The 18,701-nt window shown below is 44.8% G+C and overlaps 2 non-coding genes across 2 annotated transcripts; one reads left to right on the top strand and one right to left on the bottom strand.

Moving 5' to 3' along the window:
• Positions 1 to 10,968: 10,968 nt before the first annotated feature.
• Positions 10,969 to 11,042, top strand: trnat-agu (transfer RNA threonine (anticodon AGU)). The gene has a single exon. It is a non-coding gene; the product is annotated as a tRNA-Thr (tRNA).
• Positions 11,043 to 17,325: 6,283 nt separating this feature from the next.
• trnaa-ugc (transfer RNA alanine (anticodon UGC)) lies at positions 17,326 to 17,397 on the bottom strand. The gene has a single exon. It is a non-coding gene; the product is annotated as a tRNA-Ala (tRNA).
• Positions 17,398 to 18,701: the final 1,304 nt, after the last annotated feature.

Here is an 18,701-nt window from a genome sequence, read left to right on the forward strand (position 1 = left end):
TTTCATCACTACACTGTGTTCTTTCCTCCAATAATCCCTGCTGTCTGTCCTGAATTAATCCATTTTATCCCTACACTGTGTTATTCCCTCCAATGTTCCCTGCTGTCTGTCCTGAATTAATCCATTTTATCCCTACACTGTGTTATTTCCTCCAATAATCCCTGCTGTCTGTCCTGAATTAATCCATTTTATCCCTACACTGTGTTATTTCCTCCAATAATCCCTGCTGTCTGTCCTGAATTAATCCATTTTATCCCTACACTGTGTTATTTCCTCCAATAATCCCTGCTGTCTGTCCTGAATTAATCCATTTTATCCCTACACTGTGTTATTTCCTCCAATAATCCCTGCTGTCTGTCCTGAATTAATCCATTTTATCCCTACACTGTGTTATTCCCTCCAATATTCCCTGCTGTCTGTCCTGAATTAATCCATTTTATCCCTACACTGTGTTATTCCCTCCAATATTCCCTGCTGTCTGTCCTGAATTAATCCATTTTATCCCTACACTGTGTTATTTCCTCCAATAATCCCTGCTGTCTGTCCTGAATTAATCCATTTTATCCCTACACTGTGTTATTCCCTCCAATATTCCCTGCTGTCTGTCCTGAATTAATCCATTTTATCCCTACACTGTGTTATTCCCTCCAATATTCCCTGCTGTCTGTCCTGAATTAATCCATTTTATCCCTACACTGTGTTATTTCCTCCAATATTCCCTGCTGTCTGTCCTGAATTAATCCATTTTATCCCTACACTGTGTTATTCCCTCCAATATTCCCTGCTGTCTGTCCTGAATTAATCCATTTTATCCCTACACTGTGTTATTTCCTCCAATATTCCCTGCTGTCTGTCCTGAATTAATCCATTTTATCCCTACACTGTGTTATTTCCTCCAATATTCCCTGCTGTCTGTCCTGAATTAATCCATTTTATCCCTACACTGTGTTATTTCCTCCAATATTCCCTGCTGTCTGTCCTGAATTAATCCATTTTATCCCTGCACTGTGTTATTCCCTCCAATAATCCCTGCTGTCTGTCCTGAATTAATCCATTTTATCCCTACACTGTGTTATTCCCTCCAATAATCCCTGCTGTCTGTCCTGAATTAATCCATTTTATCCCTACACTGTGTTATTCCCTCCAATAATCCCTGCTGTCTGTCCTGAATTGATCCATTTTATCCCTACACTGTGTTATTCCCTCCAATAATCCCTGCTGTCTGTCCTGAATTAATCCATTTTATCCCTACACTGTGTTATTCCCTCCAATAATCCCTGCTGTCTGTCCTGAATTAATCCATTTTATCCCTACACTGTGTTATTCCCTCCAATATTCCCTGCTGTCTGTCCTGAATTAATCCATTTTATCCCTACACTGTGTTATTCCCTCCAATAATCCCTGCTGTCTGTCCTGAATTAATCCATTTTATCCCTACACTGTGTTATTCCCTCCAATAATCCCTGCTGTCTGTCCTGAATTAATCCATTTTATCCCTACACTGTGTTATTCCCTCCAATATTCCCTGCTGTCTGTCCTGAATTAATCCATTTTATCCCTACACTGTGTTATTCCCTCAAATAATCCCTGCTGTCTGTCCTGAATTAATCCATTTTATCCCTACACTGTGTTATTCCCTCCAATAATCCCTGCTGTCTGTCCTGAATTAATCCATTTTATCCCTGCACTGTGTTATTCCCTCCAATATTCCCTGCTGTCTGTCCTGAATTAATCCATTTTATCCCTACACTGTGTTATTCCCTCCAATAATCCCTGCTGTCTGTCCTGAATTAATCCATTTTATCCCCACACTGTGTTATTCCCTCCAATAATCCCTGCTGTCTGTCCTGAATTAATCCATTTTATCACTACACTGTGTTATTTCCTCCAATAATCCCTGCTGTCTGTCCTGAATTAATCCATTTTATCCCTGCACTGTGTTATTTCCTCCAATATTCCCTGCGGTCTGTCCTGAATTATTCCATTTTATCCCTGCACTGTGTTATTCCCTCCAATATTCCCTGCTGTCTGTCCTGAATTAATCCATTTTATCCCTACACTGTGTTATTCCCTCCAATAATCCGTGCTGTCTGTCCTGAATTAATCCATTTTAATCCCAAACTGTGTTATTCCCTCCAATAATCCCTGCTGTCTGTCCTGAATTAATCCATTTTATCCCTACACTGTGTTATTCCCTCCAATAATCCCTGCTGTCTGTCCTGAATTAATCCATTTTATCCCTACACTGTGTTATTCCCTCCAATATTCCCTGCTGTCTGTCCTGAATTAATCCATTTTATCCCTACACTGTGTTATTTCCTCCAATAATCCCTGCTGTCTGTCCTGAATTAATCCATTTTATCCCTACACTGTGTTATTCCCTCCAATAATCCCTGCTGTCTGTCCTGAATTAATCCATTTTATCCCTACACTGTGTTATTTCCTCCAATAATCCCTGCTGTCTGTCCTGAATTAATCCATTTTATCCCTACACTGTGTTATTCCCTCCAATAATCCCTGCTGTCTGTCCTGAATTAATCCATTTTATCCCTACACTGTGTTATTCCCTCCAATATTCCCTGCTGTCTGTCCTGAATTAATCCATTTTATCCCTACACTGTGTTATTCCCTCCAATATTCCCTGCTGTCTGTCCTGAATTAATCCATTTTATCCCTACACTGTGTTATTCCCTCCAATGATCCCTGCTGTCTGTCCTGAATTAATCCATTTTATCCCTACACTGTGTTATTCCCTCCAATAATCCCTGCTGTCTGTCCTGAATTAATCCATTTTATCCCTACACTGTGTTATTCCCTCCAATATTCCCTGCTGTCTGTCCTGAATTAATCCATTTTATCCCTACACTGTGTTATTCCCTCCAATAATCCCTGCTGTCTGTCCTGAATTAATCCATTTTATCCCTACACTGTGTTATTCCCTCCAATATTCCCTGCTGTCTGTCCTGAATTAATCCATTTTATCCCTACACTGTGTTATTTCCTCCAATAATCCCTGCTGTCTGTCCTGAATTAATCCATTTTATCCCTACACTGTGTTATTCCCTCCAATAATCCCTGCTGTCTGTCCTGAATTAATCCATTTTATCCCTACACTGTGTTATTTCCTCCAATAATCCCTGCTGTCTGTCCTGAATTAATCCATTTCATCCCTACACTGTGTTATTCCCTCCAATAATCCCTGCTGTCTGTCCTGAATTAATCCATTTTATCCCTACACTGTGTTATTCCCTCCAATATTCCCTGCTGTCTGTCCTGAATTAATCCATTTTATCCCTACACTGTGTTATTTCCTCCAATAATCCCTGCTGTCTGTCCTGAATTAATCCATTTTATCCCTACACTGTGTTATTCCCTCCAATAATCCCTGCTGTCTGTCCTGAATTAATCCATTTTATCCCTACACTGTGTTATTTCCTCCAATAATCCCTGCTGTCTGTCCTGAATTAATCCATTTTATCCCTACACTGTGTTATTCCCTCCAATAATCCCTGCTGTCTGTCCTGAATTAATCCATTTTATCCCTACACTGTGTTATTCCCTCCAATATTCCCTGCTGTCTGTCCTGAATTAATCCATTTTATCCCTACACTGTGTTATTCCCTCCAATATTCCCTGCTGTCTGTCCTGAATTAATCCATTTTATCCCTACACTGTGTTATTCCCTCCAATGATCCCTGCTGTCTGTCCTGAATTAATCCATTTTATCCCTACACTGTGTTATTCCCTCCAATAATCCCTGCTGTCTGTCCTGAATTAATCCATTTTATCCCTACACTGTGTTATTCCCTCCAATATTCCCTGCTGTCTGTCCTGAATTAATCCATTTTATCCCTACACTGTGTTATTCCCTCCAATAATCCCTGCTGTCTGTCCTGAATTAATCCATTTTATCCCTACACTGTGTTATTCCCTCCAATATTCCCTGCTGTCTGTCCTGAATTAATCCATTTTATCCCTACACTGTGTTATTCCCTCCAATAATCCCTGCTGTCTGTCCTGAATTAATCCATTTTATCCCTACACTGTGTTATTCCCTCCAATAATCCCTGCTGTCTGTCCTGAATTAATCCATTTTATCCCTACACTGTGTTATTCCCTCCAATATTCCCTCCTCTTTGTCCTTTATTAAAGTCCAGTTTTTCCCTCGAGTTTGACATCAATCAGGTTTAAAATTGATGCAGAGTTTCAGCCAATGAGGGAGATCCGGGCTCAGCCCCGCCCACTCGGTGCCGCAAGTCCCGCCCCTCACCCACTCCCATTGGTTGGAGGACCAACCGCCCGCTCGGTCCTCCAGCCCCTCTCCGCTCTTCCTATTGGTCTGGAGCTCCCGTCAATCACCCGGGCAGTGTGAGCTGAGCATGCGCGGCGGGCGGGGAGTGAGGCCGAGATCGTGTCGGCAACAGGTGAGAGATGGGCGGGGGGAGCGGGTTAATAAACCCCGGGGGAGGGGGCGGGGGCGGGGGCTTCACAAACCCCGAGTGCGGCCCCGGGCCCGAATATCAAACAGTGAACATTCTCCTCTCTCTCTCTACACTCCGGGGGCTCCGGTTTAGATCAGACCCGAAACTCAACACACGGCCCGCGGCCTCCGAGCATGCGCAGTGTCAGCGTCAAACCTCGTGACTCATCGAATCAGGGAGCGTCTGTAAATGAAGAAGAAATGGTGATCGGTCAGGGAGCGTCTGTAAATGAAGGAGAAATGGTGATCGGTCAGGGAGAGTCTGTAAATGAAGGAGAAATGGTGATCGGTCAGGGAGCGTCTGTAAATGAAGGAGAAATGGTGATCGGTCAAGGAGAGTCTGTAAATGAAGGAGAAATGGTGATCTCGACATCTTCAGTCATCCAGGGAGCTCGAGCTTTGGATGCCATTCCTTTCCTCCTCGTGGGAATCTGTCTACTCTGTTCCCAAACCAACTTTTCCTTGAAGGCCTCCCATTGTTCAATTATTGTTCTGCCTGCCAATTCTTGATGCCAATTAACCTGGACAAGATCCCTTTTTAACTCATGAAATTCGCCCTCCTCCAGTTAAGAATTTTCATATTTGACTGTCCCCAGTCCTTTTCCAAAACTGTTCTAAACCGAATGAGATTATGATCACTGCTGCCCCACTGAAACATGCTCCACCTGCCCCACTTCATTCTCCACACTGAGCCCACTGCTGTACTCACACTCTCTCACACTCACTCTCTCACACTCACTCTCTCACATTCATTCTCTCACATTCACTCTCTCACATTCACTCTCTCACATTCACTCTCTCACACTCACTCTCTCACCCTTTCACTCATGGTTTCGGGCCACTGAAAGATGATGCGATGGGTTTGGATTTCAGCACAGGGAGGAGGGAGAGTGTGTGGGACGGGGATTTACAGCTTTGAGGAATGAGAGAGGAAATAATGTTCCATGGAAAGTAGAGTTATCTGATCTGAATTTCTATCCTGTACTTACATTGATAACTTTTATAAACTCCTTTAACAGGGGAGGATTTGCAGAGGGAAACTCAAACCAAAGATCACGTCAAGATCTGACAGAGTCACTTGATTCATCAGGACCTGAATATCATCGGCCTTTGAATGTGGAAGGAGAAATGTTTGTCTGTTCTGTCTGTGGGAGAAGATTTCAAACATCAGTGTGAGTGGAAAAGCACCGAGACACACACACCCGAGTGAGAGTGTTCCAGTGCACTGACTGTGGAAAGAGCTTTAACCAGTTACACAGCCAGAAAAAACATCGCACCGTTCACAGCGGGGAGAAACCGTCCACGTGTTCTGTGGGTGGACGAGGCTTCAACTGATCGTCCAACCTGGAGAGACACAAGGACACCCGGAACATGGAGAAACCGTGGAAATGTGGGGACTGTGGGAAGGGATTCAATTACCCTTCAGAGCTGGAAACTCATCGACGCCGTCACACTGGGGAGAGGCCGTTCACCTGCTCCGTGTGTGGGAAGGGATTCGCTCAGTCATCCGGCCTCCTGACACACCAGCGAGTTCACACTGGTGAGAGACCTTTTAAATGTTCTGACTGTGAGAAGAGGTTCAACTGCAAAAGGAATCTGCTGGAACACCAACGTACCCACACTGGGGAGAGGCCATTCACCTGCTCCGTGTGTGGGAAGGGATTCGCTCAGTCATCCAACCTGCTGACACACCAGCGAGTTCACACTGGGGAGAGACCTTTTAAATGTTCTGACTGTGAGAAGAGCTTTAAAAGCAAAATTGAACTGCTGAAACACCAACGCACTCACACTGGGGAGAGGCCGTTCACCTGCTCCGTGTGTGGGAAGGGATTCACTCGGTCATCACACTTTCTGTCACACCAGCGAGTTCACACTGGGAAGAGGCCGTTCACTTGCTCAGTGTGTGGGAAGGGATTCGCTCATTCATCCACCTTGCTGACACACCAGCGAGTTCACAATGGGGAGAGGCCGTTCTCCTGCTCCATGTGTGGGAAGGGATTTACTCAGTCATCCAACCTGCTGACACACCAGTGAGTTCACACCGATGAGAGACCTTTTAAATGTTCTGACTGTGAGAAGAGCTTTAAAAGCAAAATTGAACTGCTGAAACACCAACGCACTCACACTGGGGAGAGGCCGTTCACCTGCTCCGTGTGTGGGAAGGGATTCACTCGGTCATCACACTTTCTGTCACACCAGCGAGTTCACACTGGGAAGAGGCCGTTCACTTGCTCAGTGTGTGGGAAGGGATTCGCTCATTCATCCACCTTGCTGACACACCAGCGAGTTCACAATGGGGAGAGGCCGTTCTCCTGCTCCATGTGTGGGAAGGGATTTACTCAGTCATCCAACCTGCTGACACACCAGCGAGTTCACACCGATGAGAGACCTTTTAAATGTTCTGACTGTGAGAAGAGCTTTAAAAGCAAAATTGAACTGCTGAAACACCAACGCATTCACACTGGGGAGAGGCCGTTCACCTGCTCCGCGTGTGGGAAGGGATTCACTCAGTCATCACACTTTCTGTCACACCAGCGAGTTCACACTGGGAAGAAGCCGTTCACTTGCTCAGTGTGTGGGAAGGGATTCGCTCATTCATCCACCTTGCTGACACACCAGCGAGTTCACAATGGGGAGAGGCCGTTCTCCTGCTCCATGTGTGGGAAGGGATTTACTCAGTCATCCAACCTGCTGACACACCAGCGAGTTCACACTGAGTGACCTTTAAATGTTCTGACTGTGGGAAGAGATTTAAAATCAGAAACGAACTGCTGAGACATCGACGCACTCACACTGGGGAGAGACTGTTCACCTGCTCCGTGTGTGGGAAGAGATTCACTCGATCATCCCACCTTCTGAAACATTAACTTGTTGACACTATTGAGTGACCTTTTCATGCAGTGACTGTGAGAAGAGCTTTAAAAGCAGAAATGAACTGCTGACACATCAACGCATGCCCATTGGTTGAGAGACTGTTCACCTGCTCCGTGTGTGGGAAGGGATTCACTCAGTCATCACACGTGCTGAGACACCAGCGAGTTCACGAAATGAGCAGGTCCAACGAGCCGGTCTGTAACACAGGCCAATGACTCAGTGCAGCTCGTTACCCAGTCACTGGGCTCCGTTATAGCCTCTCCTGTCAGTAACACACAAAGAGAAATTGTAAATCTGAAACAGAAAGAGATAATGTATAACACTTCAGATCAACCACCAGTTTTTCCCTCTTTCCGGCTTTTAAAACAATCTGTTTCACAGTTTGTCAAACCCGAAACAGCCTCTGGGATTTGCTGATTGAGAATTTCAGTGGAAATTGGGACCGTCATTAAGTATCGGAACAAATATCCCCGCTGAGGTTTCGGGGTTGTTACTGGTTTATTTATATCAGTGAGTGACCAATTTTAAACTAGGTGATGGTCTAAACCTAAGGTAAGAGCCTGGGATAGACAAGAGATTCTTCAATGTATCAAGTTAAATTACACTGATTCCACCAACACTGGACATCACATCCCTCAAACATTGTTACCTGTTACTGTATAAAACTGGTGAGGGTGGAAATGGGAAATAACTGAAAAAAACTTCATTGTATCAAAGTTAATTCTGATCATTATTATTATACAAACATTCTACAGCCGGTCCCTTAAAAAGGACCCAATATCAAACCAGTCCCCAGTCCTTGGGCCTGTGCCTATGTTGTGATTTGCAACCGCTTCTGACTGACTTGGTTTCAGACGCACTCCCGTCAACAGTAAACGGATGGAGCCGGATCCATAAGAGAAAAATGAGGACCGAGCTCCGCGGTTCTCCCAGAGTGCGGGAGGCGGAGTAACAGCAGCAGACAGAGAGATCTCTCTAAACCAGCCGCTGCCGCCGGAGAGAAGCGAGTCCCGTTCCGAGCCGTGTCTGTCAGGCGCCCGCTGACCCTCTCTTCACTGAAGGGGACCGATTCAGCACCAACTCACACACCCACCATTGGATCATTGAATCACCTTCAACACCTGAATTACATCACCACTTAATCCTCTGTACACGAGGAAATACAAACCCTGTCCACGCAACTTGCCCTCATAATTTAAACATTTTAGCCCCGGTATCATTCTGGTCTTTCTGCGCTGCACCTCCTGCAAGGCCAATATATCCTTCCTGAGGTCTGGTGCCCAGGACTGAATGCCGTACTCTAAATGTGGCCTTAGCAGAGTTTATAGAATTGTAACATAAATTCCACCCTTTTGAATTCCAGTTCCCTTGAGATAAAGGCCGACATTCCATTAGCCATTTTAATTATTTTTTGCACCTGTCTGCCAACTCTTCGTGATTTCCCGAAGTATCTCTGCTCACCCACAGTTCCTGGCTTCTCACCATTTTGAAAATACTCTGATTTATCTTGCTTCGGGCCAAAGTGGATGGCCTCACATTTCCCCAGATTGAAACTTTGAACAGTCTGGGGCTCTTTTGTATCGAAAAGAGAAGGCTGAGGGTGACCTGATCCAGGACTTTAAGATTATGCAAGGGTTTGATCGGTCAGATGTAGATAAGGTGTTTGTACTTTTGGGAGTGGGGACGTCAGAACTTAGGGCCATGAATATAATAGTCATCAATAAATCCAATCTGGCATTCAAGAGAAACATATTTATCCAGAGAGGCGTTAGAATGTGCAGCTCTCTCCCACAAGGAGTAGTTAAGACGAATCGCATGGATGCATTTACGGTGAAGTGAGATAAACACATGGAGGAGAAAGGAATATTCGGGTTTGCTCATCGGGTTAGATGAAGAGGGGTTGGAGGACGTTCGACTGCAGCATAAACACCGGTATAGTCTGGTTGGGCCGAATTGCCTGTTTCTGTGATGTACATTCGATGTAATTCTATGTAAGTTCCATCTGACACAGTTTTACCAACTCACTGAATCTATCAATTTCGCTTTATAACTTTATGCTCCCATCTACACTACTCACTGTGCACCCTAACTTGGTGTCGTCGACAAACCTGGATATACCGCTCTCTATTCCTTTATCTGCCTCATTTATACAGATCCCTGGGGGACACCACTAATCAAATCCTGTCAATTTGAGTACATACCCATTAACCCTACTCTCTGTCTCCTACCTCCAAACCAACTCCCTCCCCATATCAATGGGTTGCTTTGAATTCCACATGTAAACAGAAATGAGAACAGTCTCTGATGTTAAACCTTAACGAATGCCTCTGGAAGTCAATACACACATAACCCCCATAGACACTCCATCATTTACCACGTTAGTTACATCTTCAAAAAGTTCAACTAGTTTCGTTAGACTTGACTTACACTTTACAAATCCATGCTGGCTCTCTCTAATCAATTCATGTTTATCCAAGTGCTCAGTCATTCTTTCCCTAATAACAGATTCTGGTAACTTCCCCACAACAGACGTCAGACGAATCGGTCTATAATTTCCTGCTTTATCTCTCCTACCCTTCATATATAATGGAATGACATTTGAAATTTTTCAATCCATGGAACAATTCCTGAATCAAGAGAGTTTTGAACGATCATGACGAAAGCATGTACAATTTCCTCACCTATTCCCCTTAGTCCCCTGGGATGGTAAACATCAGGTCCTGGAGATTTGTCTATCTTTAGTCTAATTGTTTTCTCCAATACCATTATTTTACTGACACTGAATCCCCTTGATTTATTTTCAGTTTTCCTCGTGTCTCTGGTTTATTATCCTCATGCTTTTCTGTGAGGATTTAGCAAGTCTGCCATTTCCTGATTTTCAATTACAATATCACCTCCATCTGTCTTTAAGGGGCCCACATTACTCTTAGTCACCCTTCTTTCTCTTAATATACGTGTAAAAACCTTGAAAGTTGTCCTTAATTTCATTCACAAGTTTTTCTCGTTTTCCCTCTTTGCACCTTTTACGATTTTTTTTAGTTTCAGCACCACAATAAACAACACTTCACTGTGAAATTTGCTCAATTAGTTCTTCAGTGTCAGAGCGAGAATTGTCCATCCCTAATTTATTTAATTGTAAACAATTTTACAACACCAAGTTATAGTCCAGCAATTTTATTTTAAATTCACAAGCTTTCGGAGATTTTCTCCTTCCTCAGGCAAATGTTTCAAGAGCTCCATTGCCTCCATTGCCGAAACATTTGCCTGAGGAAGGAGAAAATCTCCGAAAGCTTGTGAATTTAAAATAAAATTGCTGGACTTTTACTTGGTGTTGTAAAATTGTTTACAATTGTCAACCCCAGTCCATCACCGGCATCTCCACATCATAATTTATTTAAAGTAACAAACAAACACAAGCACAAATATTCATTCGTCTATCAAAGCACTGATGGACACAGAAAGATAAACACAGCCTGAAACGCAGTCAGTATCGGGATTCACAGGGAAACGGGCAAGCGAAATGGACAAAGATCAAACAGTCTGAACCCACAACAGAATGTGAAGTGTAGCTGATAGATATTAATGAGAGGAGGTGGGAAACAGTACCATGAATTGGCACCGTGGCTTAGTTGGTTAAAGCACCTGTCTAGTAAACAGAAGATCCTGGGTTCAACTCCCAGCGGTGCCTTTGTGTAATTCGTGGTGTTTAGTGAATTTGAGAAGCACACAGTGCTGTGTTTTGTTCAGGATCCAACACGGAACTGATCAGGAGGTCTTTTCAAAAATGCCTTTTCATCATGCAGACAGCCCTCTCACAGAATGTGTCCGTGATATGTTCTTGTTTCTGGGCTCGTTGAGGTCGGGGTATAATTCTTGATTCGATGTTTCATACCCTGGAGAAACCCTAATTTGGGAAAGGAAGTCCCCAAATCACTCCACCTGAAGCTCAAGCGCTTTTGAAAGAAATTCAGTTCAAACAATCAGGACTTTAAAGGCACCTCAATGACCTGCACTTTCATTGAACGAGCTTTGCTTCCAATTACATTCAACCTTGAAACCGCTCTGGGTTTTCCCCTCACTGAAGCAGAGTGTGGCCGCTCTGTATCTGTGAGCATGTCGGTGACGAGGTTAGCTCTGATATTGGTCGCTTTCAATTTTTAAGATCTCGCCAAGCTCAGGGAAAAGAAACCGGGTATCGAATTGTCCCTGTAAGTGATGAATTGAAGGGATTGGTGCTCCAAGCAGATCTGGAAAATTCACAGTGCGGTCACTCAGGAATTCCAAATCCACCCTCTCGCCACTCCCCCCGTCTCAGTCTTTCCATCTTTACCCTTCACTGCCGGTGTTCCAGGTTCGATCATCCGTGGCCGTTCAACGAAGCCTGAGAAGTCCATGAGGGAAAAACACAGCGAGTCAAGAGACAGAGACAAGGTGGGATCAAAGTATAGGAAGAAATAGGATCAATGTCAAGTTCTGCGAACGGGCAGAATTTAAGATGGAGCTTGGGAGAGATTCCTTCACGTGTCTTGCAATTTTGCAAGAGACCATTGGGCTCCGAATTAAAAGCATGAGCCGCGCTGGAGAGTCTCTGAGAGAGGGAATGCGGTTCGTCAACTCCAGTTCATCGTTATTTGAGCAGTAAACATAACCTTTAAGAAGTCGCGCTGCGAGGAGGATTCGAACGTATGCAGGAAATCCCCAGGGGATTCCGAGTCCAACGCCTTAACCACTCGGCCATCGCAGCTACAAACATCTGTTATGCACGGCTGTAAATCAGAATGTGTAGGTTTATCACAAGCGATCTGTGATACAATGTTCTCTCAGACAGGTGAAAGGCCCTGATCCCTGGTCTGTGCTGATTCTCTGATAGTTTACTGGGTAAAGGCCCTGATCCCTGGTCTGTGCTGACTCTCTGATAGTTTACTGGGTAAAGGCCCTGATCCCTGGTCTGTGCTGATTCTCTGATGGTTTACTGGGTAAAGGCCCTGATCCCTGGTCTGTGCTTATTCCCTGATAGTTTAGTGGGATTCATTCTGTATCTCTCAGTCTCTGGTACTGTGTGTGAGTGTGGGATTCATTTTGTGTCTGTCAGTCTCTGGTACTGTATGTTAGTGTGGGATTCATTCTGTATCTGTCACTCACTGATACTATGTGTGAGTTTGGGATTCATTCTCTGTCTTGTCAGCAGTGTGTGTGAGAGTTTGTGATTCATTCTTTATAGGCAGTCTCTCATACTGTGTGTTAGTGTGGGATTCTTTCGGTATCTGTCAGTCTCTGTTTCTCCATGTGAGTGTGGGACTCATTCTTTATATACAGTCCCCAGTACTGTATGTGGGAGTTGAATTCATCCTAAATATGCAGTTACTCATACTGCATGTTAGTGTGGGATTCATACTGTACCTATCAGTCCCTGGTACTTGATGAGAGTGTGGGATTAACTCTGTGTCTGTCAGTCTCTAGTACTGTATGTGAGTTTGGGATTCCTTCTGTATCTGTGAGTGTTGGATTCATTCTGTGTCTGTGTGTCTCTGGTACTGTATCTGAATGTGAGTTTCATTCTGTATCTGTACATAATTATTCTCTCAGATTACATTATTGCGTTCAATACTTCAGCTTTAATATCTTAATGTTTGAAGAGTTTTACTCCTTATTTAATTTGTAAATATGGACGAACTTTAGGATTTAATGTTGGAGGTTTTAATCAGATAATTTGTGTGCTTTTTGGACCACTATTAAATCTGCATCTCTGTGAGTACGATTGTGGATGATAATGAATCTTTCAAACTGATAAGGTGACATTTTTGAATTGGTTTGTAATGTGTAGATCAGTCTGTAGAAATGGAATTGATACTGTATCTTTCAGTCTAATATTGTATGAGATTTTTGGACTGGTATATAATGTGTATCTCAGTCTGCACTAATAGAATTGATACTCTATCTTTAAATTTCATTCTACGAGTGCATTCTGAACAGGTATCTAATTTGTTTCTCAGGTTTACTATCTTTCAGTATTTCTCAATCGATACTGTACGTGAAGTTTGGATTTGTTTGCAATTTGTAGCAAATGGTTCACTTTTCGAATGGATATTTCATGTATTAAAGTCATGTGTGAGAGAGTTCTGGGCTGGTATTCAATTGGAATCTCAGGTACATTATTGGGATTCATTCTGTCCCTTTCAATCGGATACCATGTGTGATTTCTCTCTGGTATTTAATTCGTAGCTATGTTGCCCTATTGTGAGATTGACACAGTGCCTTTCAATCTGAGAGTGTGATTTTGGACTGGGATTTTTGTATCTACCTGTCAGCGGGACTGAGTTCGGGGCAAATGGAACAGTGTCTGCCTCACCCGCTCTGTTTGAATGTTGGATTGAAATTGTGTCTCTGGAACTTGGGATCAGTGTGGGACTGAGTACTTCTACTGTCTGAGACTGTGGAACTGATGACCTGTCTGTGTCTCTGTGCTCGGTGGGTGATAATGTACCTCCTGTGTGTGAGAAGGAGCTGGCTGCACTCCTCCTTGTGCCTCGGGTGGAGGAAACATCACATTCATTCTGGATCATTCAAGGATTCGCCTGTAGGAAGAAAAATGATCTCTTGTAACCCAAGAAACGGTGAGGTTGAAAATAGAATAGAGATCAGTTTAATATCTCTAATGATCATTTTGAATATCCACAAATGAAAACCAATGATACAAACAGTGTCAGTGTCTGACTCCACTGCAGCACTCAGCTTCTGCACACCAGGTGTGTTGGGCTATTTTACAACAATTTAGTGACATCCAGACACAACCCAACCCCTGCACTGATCCATGAATGGGACCACCCGATGGGGCAGGGACCTTTGTCCAGGTCAGGTTTCTAATCCCCTCTCCCATGGGACTAACCGTTCAACCGAAACATAACAGCCGCTGTTTAAATTGTGTCCTTCACACTTCTCACCTGCTGCCTGCAATAGATGCTCTTTGTATAACTCCCCACATCCTTACTGTCCGGCTCTGTTTCCACTCTTCACTGTCCAATAACAATAAACAGGGTGAGACTGGAACTAAACCAGGACCATTCACTCCTGGTTTGGGGAGTGAAAGCAGCAATGGTTTTAATAGCAGGTTCTTCCCATTCTCTCTCCCTTCCCCTGGACACACCCTGTCCACACACAGCCCGAGAATGACCTCTCCCTTCCCCCCTCTCACTCCATGTTCCGGGACCAGTTCCTGATCCACTCCGCCTCTTACAAACAGCCCCCGGACTCCCCCTGCCCTTCCCCCGGACTCAATGCCGATCTCTGAGCCCATCTGCGGACACGGTCCCGGAGCGATGAGCTGCTGTAACGAGGCTGCTCTTTGCTCCCTTCCCCCGGGGGCCGTGATCTCTCCATTCCCGCCTGTCTGAGCAAAGGAAGTGGGTCTGGGGGAAAGGTCAGAGGGAATGGGCTCCACAGGCAGTGCAGGAACAGGCACCAGAATGGGAAACAGATGGGATTCCACCAGTGCCCAACGCTGGAATCCAGACTGACTTTACAATCTCCAACTATTAAACTCGAGGTTTCCATCCCTGCTGTTTCTCTCGGGGTCTTTTGATGGGAAAGAGTCTTTCAGAGATAAAGTGAGCGGCTGTGGAATGAGCCAATGGGTTCTGTTCATTCTTGGCTCCCTTACTGATAAAGTAACGTTTGACTCCGAAACTGGAGGGAGGATTCCTCAAACCAATCCTGGAGAAACGGGGGAGGAAAGTGGGAGTCGGTGTATTTACTGGGACCGTGTAGGATTAATATCAGGCAGCAACAGTCCCAGTTTATTTCAATCGGAGTGAAACTCTCGGTCACTGAGAGTAATACAGAGCGGCCCTGAGCTGCAAGATTGCAGAGGGGACAACATGCAAGAGAGGGTTAAATGTGTGACACTGTCCCTGAGAGTGGGATTAATAATGTGTCTGTCTCTGAAATAATATCAGTGAGAGATGAGACTGCATCTTCTGTCACTCCACCTTGGAATAGAAATTGGAATGAAATATTTTCCAATTTGTTACTGGGTGAAAACGGGACATTACAGGTCAGTTTCTCTCTCTCTCTTTTGTACAGATTATGAAGGTGGGATACTGTTCCTGAGAGTGATACAGAGACACTGATAGGAAGTGTAATTCTGATACTGTGCCTGTCTGTTTTTATCTCTCTCTAGCGCTGTACATGAAGGTGGAATATTGTTACTGAGTGTGAAACGGACATACTGATGGGAAGTGTAATTCTGATACTGTGTTTGTTTGTCTGTGTCTCTCTCTGTCTGTCTTTCTCTCTCCCTAGTGCTGTACAAGGAGGCGGCATACTGTTACTGAGCATAATATAGACACACTGATAGAAAGGGAAAGACTGATTCTGTGTCTGTGAACAAACCTCCGGTGCTATTGGTGAGACGGTCACTGTCCATTTTACTGTATATCAGCCGGTCTGACGGGGCATTCATCATTCGCCAGTCCTGTAAGGAAAGGTGGAGAGAAACCGTCTGTAACTGTCTGACACTGGACTGTCTGTGAGTGTTGAATTTATTCAGTAACTCGTCGTGTCTGGGTGTTGAGAACGGGATGGAGAGGACACCAGTTACTATTATCTGACAGTCAGTCAGTTTAGCAGGAGAGAGAAACACAGAGAGACTGGAGGAGCCCAGAGCGGATAATTTTTATTTTCATCTTAACCAAACGGACAATACAATAATGTAAAAGGAGGAGGACAAGGTGAGGCACAGACAGCATTGAGTCTCATTTCACTATAGACGGACACAGGACTTGTCCCAGGTGAGGGTTTTGTGTTTAAAGATCACTTCACGAAAAACACCTTGACGATCTGGGGTTACAGACGGACATGACGGGCAGGAAAAGACCAGCTCGTTCATCAATCCTGCCCCACATGCCTGGAGCATCGTGACTGGACACTTCCTACACACACCACCAGCCCCACCCACCGGGAACATGGAATCTCCTGGGAGCGGTTACAAACCAGAAAAAAATCCAGGGCCAATCAGGAGGGGAAATTCTGGGAAATTCCTCCCCGACTCCCTCAGGCTATCGAATCGAGTCCAGTGGATCACACTGACCATGCGTAGGTTAACTGTAAAACCACTCACCTTCCATATGATGCGATCTCTGCCCCAGTCAAGAACCGGTCCAGATCCCTCGAGAAGGCGGAGAGAGAGTCAGCACCCACCGCACCAGAGAGAGTCAGAGTCAGCGCCCACCGCACCAGAGAGAGTCAGAGTCAGCGCCCACCGCACCAGAGAGAGTCAGAGTCAGCGCCCACCGCACCAGAGAGAGTCAGAGTCAGCGCCCACCGCACCAGAGAGAGTCAGAGTCAGCGCCCACCGCACCAGAGAGAGTCAGAGTCAGCACCCACCGCACCAGAGAGAGTCAGCACCCACCGCACCAGAGAGAGTCAGCACCCCCCGCACCAGAGAGGGTCAGCACCCACCGCACCAGAGAGGGTCAGAACCCACCACACCAGAGAGGGTCAGCACCCACCGCACCAGAGAGAGTCAGCACCCCCCGCACCAGAGAGGGTCAGCACCCACCGCACCAGAGAGGGTCAGCACCCACCGCACCAGAGAGGGTCAGCACCCACCGCACCAGAGAGAGTCAGCACCCACCACACCAGCCGGGAATACATTCCAGATGCTCACTCCTCTCTGGGAAAAGAAGAAGCTCCCAACATCCAGACTATTCTTCCCTCTTTGTGGTCGGAACGCCGGTCCGCTGCTTCCCCCCAATCTGTGAAACTGGAAATAATCGATCACTGGGCAAGCTGTTCAACCATGAGATGGGAGCCATTGAAACACCGTGGGCGCTCTCCCATTGAATTATATTCTGTGCGGAGCGTTCGGTTTTTCGCGAGGTGAAGAAACTCTTGTCTCTCCTTGTGTGTAAATGTGAGGCGAGTCTCAGATGATATTCTCACAGTTGAATCTAAAATTTGAAATGTAACTTGTTTGGAGATGCCGGGGATTGAACCCGGGACCTCATACATGCAAAGTATGCTCTCTTCCACTGAGCAACATCCCCACGGGGCAAAAGGTACCTGAGAAATAAACAAGCAGACACTTTAGAAGTGAAGCCGTGAGCTTTCTGCTCCGTCTCTCCAGGACATCGAGATGCCCAGCGGTCCCGCGTGTTCACAATGTTCAACCTCTGCTTCAGTTCACGGGGTTTCTGCTCCTCTTTACTTTGAACTTTCCAAAAAAAATCTGCGGAAATAAAAAAACCCAATCGCTAATGGTCCGTGACAAGGCTGAAATCCAACCTCTGAATCATAAAGTGAGATGGAAGAATGACAGAGCGTCAAACAGGAACAAGAGCTGGGACTGCTCGCTCGATATTGCACCGTCACACATTCCCCTCAGTCGGCGGCTGCTTTGAGTTGAGCTGTTGAGGGGACCGTGAGATGAAGTCCCGCTCCGGGACAATTTAATGCTTGTGGAGCCTCAGAAGTTGGAACTCGCTGAGCTCAAAAAGCGTCATTCAACTTTCCGTGGGTAATTCTGGTGAAAAATTATTTAGGAAGATGCTGGGAGTTGAACCCAGGACCTCAACACATGCAAAACATGCGCTCTATCACTGAACTAAATCCCCAGATCACAAAACCCTCTAACCAAGGAAAGAAGAACTGATTGTCCTCATTTTATGAGGCCACCCGTGGTGGGTGTGCACTCCACTCTGCATTTTACTGGAGAAATAATCAATTTATATTATGTAACTATCCCCCACTCACTGCATTTTACTGGAGAAATAATCAATTTATATTATGTAACTATCCCCCACTCACTGCATTTTACTGGAGAAATAATCAATTTATATTATGTAACTATCCCCCACTCACTGCATTTTACTGGAGAAATAATCAATTTATATTATGTAACTATCCCCCACTCACTGCATTTTACTGGAGAAATAATCAATTTATATTATGTAACTATGCCCCACTCACTGCATTTTACTGGAGAAATAATCAATTTATATTATGTAACTATCCCCCACTCACTGCATTTTATGCCTGAGAGACACCTTGATTTAATGAACCTTCAGTCCCTTTATCTACATGTCTTTTAGACATTATGCTATCACAGCACATTCCTCCCTTAGGTCTGTTCATTCCCACTTTACTGTTGTCAGCATCCTTTTAGTTTTAACTGCAAACTTGACTATAATAACCATCATGCATCCTTCTCGGCCCACCAGCACTTTCTTATTGAACACACGTTACATGGTTCATTCTATATTAATACACAGTACAGTTTACATTTATAGATACATAGATTCACAGTACATTTTGTTCTACTTCTACTATTGATTATAATTATACTAAATTC

Source organism: Heptranchias perlo, unplaced genomic scaffold (assembly GCF_035084215.1).
Source record: "Heptranchias perlo isolate sHepPer1 unplaced genomic scaffold, sHepPer1.hap1 HAP1_SCAFFOLD_326, whole genome shotgun sequence".
NCBI lineage: Eukaryota > Metazoa > Chordata > Chondrichthyes > Hexanchiformes > Hexanchidae > Heptranchias > Heptranchias perlo.